Source organism: Coffea eugenioides, unplaced genomic scaffold, assembly GCF_003713205.1.
Source record: "Coffea eugenioides isolate CCC68of unplaced genomic scaffold, Ceug_1.0 ScVebR1_3018;HRSCAF=4152, whole genome shotgun sequence".
In the NCBI taxonomy this organism is placed as follows: Eukaryota; Viridiplantae; Streptophyta; class Magnoliopsida; order Gentianales; family Rubiaceae; genus Coffea; species Coffea eugenioides.
Genome location: NW_020863555.1, coordinates 394 through 7,132, shown reverse-complemented (window position 1 = coordinate 7,132; position 6,739 = coordinate 394). Strand labels below are relative to the sequence as shown.

Here is a 6,739-nt window from a genome sequence, read left to right as displayed (position 1 = left end):
GCCTAGAGGTGTAGGCTTAGTTTGATGCGGGACTAGCTGACCCTCCTCCGGTCTAGGCAAGGTCAACACTTGCCTCGTCTCCAATGTTAGAGACTTCACCACTTAAGTCTACTGAAGTCCCCAAACAGGTCATCACAAACATTCAGGTTTGACTCGACTCTATTCCTCACTTTTATTGCCCCCTAAACGCGTTCCTGAGCTTCTCCAAGTTACATACAAAGATTTACCAATCCTTTGATGGCCTTCAACCATATCATACCTGTGCTCCTTAATTCGATCGGCTTGCATTTTAGTAGTTTCCTTTAGTTGATTGACTTCAGCTTTAAACCTAGCATTGTCCCGGGCAAGCAACTTTCGCTCCTTCACAACGGCCAACACTACTCCATTAGAATAGGTAAAATTTGCAGACACTCACACCACTTGTAGTGATTAGATAAGCCCCAATAGGCTCTAGGCCTCCGGGTCTGATTTGATACTTAATCATCGGTAAGTCCCCACGGGATGGCTCGCCAACCGGTCTATTACTAGGGCCGCCAGATTCATCCAGCCTGCACAAAGTGTAGATAAACTTAAGTACTCTTAAGGGAAAATAATCAAATATAATCCTCAAGTCGAAAATTCCTAACTCGCCCAAACCAATTCAAACCTAGGCTCAAAATTTTTTTTCCCTTCCAGTGATCACTTAACTTTCAAACCAATCCCACAGTCCAGCATCCTGAGCTTTTATGTCTAGGATACTCTACAAAGATCTGAAGCCTAAGCTCTGATACCAACTGTGACAGCCCCACCTCTCCCTAGGGCAAACCCTAGGGTATCAACGGACTGCCTGCCCAACTCTCGCCAGGACTCAGTCGTTCAAAGTACTAATATCATCAATGAAACGAATGTAACATTTGACAATGCAGGGGATTGAAACACTAACTCAAACATAATCACTAATTCAACAATTCAGCTTAGTACATATATCATCGCATGCCAACTTACCACGCTTCACTCAAAATTACATAATATAAATCACCCTTAAGAATTTAAGCTTACAAGTCTGCTTAAACGAAAGTTACAACCTCAAAACGCAAGAACGGCAAAATAAAGCTAAGAAAGCCCTCGATCAAATCCCTTCCCGATCTGTTAAGGAAAACAAAGGGAATGGGGTGAGCTAAAGCCCAGTGAGGTTCCAGGTAAACAAGTAAACACATAGCCACATAAAATCACAAAATAGCCAACTAAACACCGTACAGTAAAATAACAGTTCAATCACAGTTCAATTCAAGGATACGGGTGGCTTTCAAAAGCCAAAGGTCCACTTGAGCTTGATCATAATTGCCTCCTGTTGACACTCCGTCAACACTTGTAACAGTATATAGGTCCGTAGAACACCACTTTCACCAGTCTCCGTCCACCGAACAACCCCCCACCGGGCCCGCACTCCATAAACAGCAGTTTGGTAATACTCGAGTATACCAGGAATCCGAGTTTCCAATGCTCAAGGATTCCAATGAAACAGTATCAAGCCGAGGATTTTGTCACTGGTGGTGCTGGACAACACAACAAGCAAGCGCAACGGCTATGCTTCACCCGGGACCTCCAAGCAAGATTCAATTTCCAGTGAACAGTAAACAGTCCTCAAGGTTTATCGGCCTTCTCGACCAAGCCCTTGCTGGCTCGATACAACCGACTCACCTATGAGGTTGGGTACCCAAACAGTAACAGTAGTTGGTGGAATGTCATCCACGCAACTTAAGCACAGTCATGTATAGCAATATCTCATTTCATGTTAATTCATTCAGTAAGTCGAGGCTCAGTGAAAAGAAAAAATAAGAAAGGTCGAGTGCGATAAAGTACACACTCGTCTCAATTTTAATTAAAACAGTGTTTGGCTCAAACAATAACAATTCAATACTTTCAAGTACACGAATATTTCTCATAACAAGTAGCAGGTAGTGGAACACTCACCTGTCAAGCAAAAGTAATAATCGACGTCAAACGTCTCAGTTACGATCACCGTCGTTGCCCAAACCTAGGTCAACGAGTGAAAACATTAATAATTGGATTCGTTCCCTACTAAAGTATAGGTTCATTAAGAGGCCAAGTGAGTAGCTTAAGCTACTTAATCCGGCATGCAAATAGGGTCTAAACCACGGTGAAAGTTCATGGAAAACAAGTCTAGTATGTACATGAAAGTTTGGCAAAAGAAAAGTTTCACTACAGCTCAAAGGCTTCATTACGGGTTAAACTGTCTCGCCCGGCCAGCCTCGGGAAAACGGTCATTGCTCATTGTGGGAAAGTCAGAATTTGGTTCCGTCAGTTGCATTGGAAACTAGGTTCATAAGGCTAAATTTGTCTAGAAGAAACCATTTCCAAAATCCCAACATAAGTGGCTCAAAATTAAGAAACCAAATGAACTTTCTGGACTGTCTCGGATGAACAGTACTTCCCGGACAGCCAACTTTCCAGACTCGCCACGGATCGCTCGGGATGAACCAGAAAATGAGCTTTGTACCGTTTTAAAGCTCTAAGAGTCTACTTTCAATTGCCATAAACGGCACTCAATTCTGATCAGTGAGTAACACGTTATGACCTTAACAAGATGGCTGGACAGAAAATTTCTGGACCTAGTCCAGTTTTCCTCCTTTGTTTATAACTCAAAATTTATTCAACCAAATTGGCTAATTTTTTTGTAGACAACCTCCACACACATAACCCAACATATAATACTCACATTTGTAGCCAAAATGTGCATGAAAATATCAAGGAAAAACCGGGCAGCAAGCTTAAAAAGTTTCGGTCAGCACACTTTAAAAAATTTCTAACTTCTACTCTTCTTGTTATTTTCATTCCTTGCACATAACAAGTATTAGATCCAACTAAATAGGGGTTTAAAACATATCAATACTTCATAAACACACATGAATAAGGGTTAGACATTTCATCAAACACTTGGTATGCATATTAGTAAACCTAACCATTACTTGATTTGTAACGCCCCGAAAGAATGAGTGCGAGAACCCGCAAATTTTCTAAGTTCCTAGGGTTTATTTTATTGATCGCCCGCCTTTTCGACATTTTCTTTATTAGAAAATTCCCCAGATAATTTATCGAGTAAATATAGTTTTTAGATGATTTTTATAGTATCAGTTAGTGTTTGAACAATTACGAACATATATCGGACGTGGGACCCACTAGGGCGAAAAGTTCGGAAAAATTCGGCCAATTAGGTTAAGTTTTGGATACTGGATTTAATTTACCGGGTGTTATGCGATAATTAGAGGTTACCAATTGGATAGGTGTAAGAGAGACAAAAGTTAGGCAAGCAATTAATGAAAGTGACAAGTGTCACTTAGAGATTCATTACCATTTTTGACCACTATTCATTCTCTTACCAATTTATCAAAATAACTCAAAAAGTTGACCCAAAAATCCCCAAAATTTGCAAGCTCATGGCCGGCCCTCTCTAAGGAGAAAAGAAAAGAAAAGCTCTCCAAAATTTTGCTCCAAACTTGCTCAATCTTCAACTTCAACCGGTTAAATTTGTAATTGCTCCATAAAACTCCTCCACTTAGTGATTTTGAGGTGATTGGTGAAGTTGTTTGGAAAGCTAAGGTGTTGAATTGCTTCCTTTCTTGTGTTATAAGGTGAGTGACTAAGGAACTACTCTTTTCCTTCCAATAATGTTTAATTAGTAACTTATGTGAGTTGAGGTGATGATTATTGGTGTTATTTCATGATTTGGGTTGAGATTGATGACATTTTTCTATTTAATCATGTGATTTCTGTTTTAATATGATTGTTATGGTGTAGCCATGTATGATGATGGGAAATGATATAGAATGAAGTTAGAAGGTGTATATGGAGGTTAATTGCAAGCAATTTCTGTTTTGGAAAGAAAATTGGAAAGTTAGGGTTTCATTGTTCTTCATTCTGCCCGGCACTGTAGCTCATAGTTAGAGGCCGAATTGGCTTTGGGTTAAAACATGAAAGTTGTAGAGAATGGTATTTTATAGTTTCCTACAAAATTTCAGCTCAATCGGAGCAACGTAACTTGTGAAAAGATGAAAATACCCTCGCTATTCTAGGTTACATTCCAGAGTTCCGCGTGGACAGTTTTGGTTGGTTTATTCACTATAATCCGTTCTGATTTATCAATTTTCCCAAACATTAAATTTTCAGTACTCTGTCTTAGCTTTTCAACGCCACCAAGAACACCTCAAACAGATCTATGTAGCCTGAGTTATGGCCAAAATAGTCGCATCTATTCTAAACTTCGGATTCTGCCGTGTTTCTGGATTTAGCTTCTGACCCTGTTTTGTCCGTTTTGATAACGTACGAACTGGGTGTTGGTGTCTTCATAAGAAAGGTAGATCTTGATTTTAGCTTCGAAACGGTATAAAGTGCATCCAAATCCGAGTTTCGTAGCTTCAGTTATGACCAAAACAAGATCGGTTGTCAGAACTGCCTTCGAATTTGGATAGTTCTGACAGGAATGTTTGGACCCATTTTCCTCCATGCTCTGTATTGATTCAGCTTTTGGTCCAAACATGAAAGTTATATCCTTATGTCCTATCTTTCCAACGCCTTTGGAATTTCTTGATTTGGATTTGTGAGCTGTGAGTTATGGTCCAGCAAACAAACCCTATTCGTCACCCAAACACGTAAATTTCTGGTACAGTTTTCCATAATTTCGACCTTCTTCCATTCATATCTAGCTTAAGGTGTCTTCATGAGAATTGTAGCCCTTCCTCATAGCTTCGAAACGGTGTCTCTCTCACCTTGATCCAACATTCCTAGCCTAACTTTTGATCAAAACGGTTTGAGATGGCAGATTTGGCCATTTTCGTTTGCCGTTCCGCGCGCGTACGTGCGCCCATTTTGCCGTTTCCGCACTTGCATGTGCCGATTTTGCTGTTTTACTTGTTTTGGGCATGTTAGTGGCCGTTTGTGATAATGTGTGATACAATCTTCTATTTCAGATAGTGGTGAGCTAGGCGGAGCCGGTGGGGCCCACTACTAGCGAACACGTGCGAAGTGATTCTGCTATTGTACTACTTTTGTATTTTGAGTAAGTATTCATGCCGTTTATGTGTATAAACTGCTTATGTGTTTTGATGTGAATAAAAGGGGAACTTAGGCGAGGGTGTACTTTATCACACTCGACCTAAACCCTAGCTTGTACCTATGTTTCTTTATGAGATGTGTATACATGAATTATTTTGAGTTTGAACCCCTTGAGCTTGTAGCTCGGGGTGACGTTTGTGAGTTAGGGTTGATCTTCCGACCTAGATGGACTATTCGAGCCGGTCAGGGCTTGGTCGAAACCAGTCCAACTTAGTCTGAGGTCACCAAGTTTGTGAATCCGGTTCACTGAGAATGTGAACCAAGTTTGTGACCCGAGCTTGTGACTCAAGCTCAAGTTTGTGATTTCGTTCGCCCGGGCAAGTTTGTGAGGTGACTGGCCAGTGAGGGTGATAAGGTGTTCGGTGGGTGTACAAGTGGAGTTCTACGGACCTTATTTGTGGTCGACGGAGTGTCGACAGGAGATCACGCATGGCAAATGACTTGGCTTTGGAGCCAACCTATATCCTTCCTTTGTATTGTTACTTTTGCACTCGACTTGACATTTTGTGGAATAGCTGTTTCTTTAAATGTGAAATTTTACGCTTTTACCCCTGTTTACTTACTAAGCTTCTAGCTTACCCCATTTCCTTTGTTTTCCTTAGCAGGGGACGACGCGGGGAACTTCTTGGTACCTTCACTAGTATAGTTAGGTTTGATTGTAATAGTCGGACAGTTAGGATGGTTGTTTTTGTTTTGGTGGTTTGTATAAGGACCCTCCTTAGGGTCTACCTTCTGCTGGTTGTTATTATAATGTATTAGAGTGGTTTGACTCGATACTTTTGAAGATGTAAATAGAACTCTTTTGGCGTTAGATATATAGTGAATAGTACGCTTGTGGGTTATCTAGTTTTATTGTTTTGAAATTTTGAGTCCTGGCGCGAGCTAGGCAGGCGTCCCGCCGATACCCTAGGGTTTGCCCTTGGGAGAAGCGGGGCGTCACATGATTAACATAAGAAACTAACCCCAAATTCAACCATAACAAGTTGTTTTCACCATTTCAACCTCAAGTAGATGATATAACATCATAAACCCAAATTTTAAAGATTACATACCTTACTTACAAGTTGCTTTGGTCACCAAACAAACCACCACAATAGAAGCTTTAGGCTTGAAACAACCTCAAAGATTGAAGGAAATTTTCTCACAAACTCTAGATCTTTCTCTTTTGGTTTTTGTTCAAGATCAAACTAAGGTTGTCATAGCAAGAAGATGGAGTTTTCTTCCTTCCCTTGGAAGCCCTTAAGGTGGACGAAATTTTGGAGGAAAATGAAGCAAAGTTGGTTTAAAATTCCTCTAATCCTTTGGTCAAACAAGATACATGGCTAGGGTTTTGCCACATGGCTCCATTATTGTCCTAACCTTTCTTAATCTTTGACTAATGCCATTCTTACCTTTCCAAATGCACCAATAATTATTCAACACCTCTAATCTCTCACATAAAGTCTCTACCACTAATAAAAGAACACTTGGACAATTACAAGTGGTGAATTATTTACAACCTAGCTCAAGGAAATATTTTACTTCAAGTAAAATGAATTGAAATGAAATGCATAGAAATTATTATAACACACAGAAAATAATTTGTAAGGGCATATATTAAATGGTCTAGATCTTATAATAAGGCATG

The 6,739-nt window shown here is 40.1% G+C and overlaps 1 long non-coding RNA gene across 1 annotated transcript; it reads right to left on the bottom strand.

The window, feature by feature from the left end:
• Positions 1-989: 989 nt before the first annotated feature.
• On the bottom strand, positions 990-6,285 carry LOC113757348. Its single transcript, XR_003466254.1, has 3 exons — positions 6,165-6,285; positions 1,954-2,017; positions 990-1,125 (listed from the first exon to the last, which is right to left on the bottom strand). It is a non-coding gene; the product is annotated as an uncharacterized LOC113757348 (long non-coding RNA).
• Between the last annotated feature and the right edge of the window lie 454 nt (positions 6,286-6,739).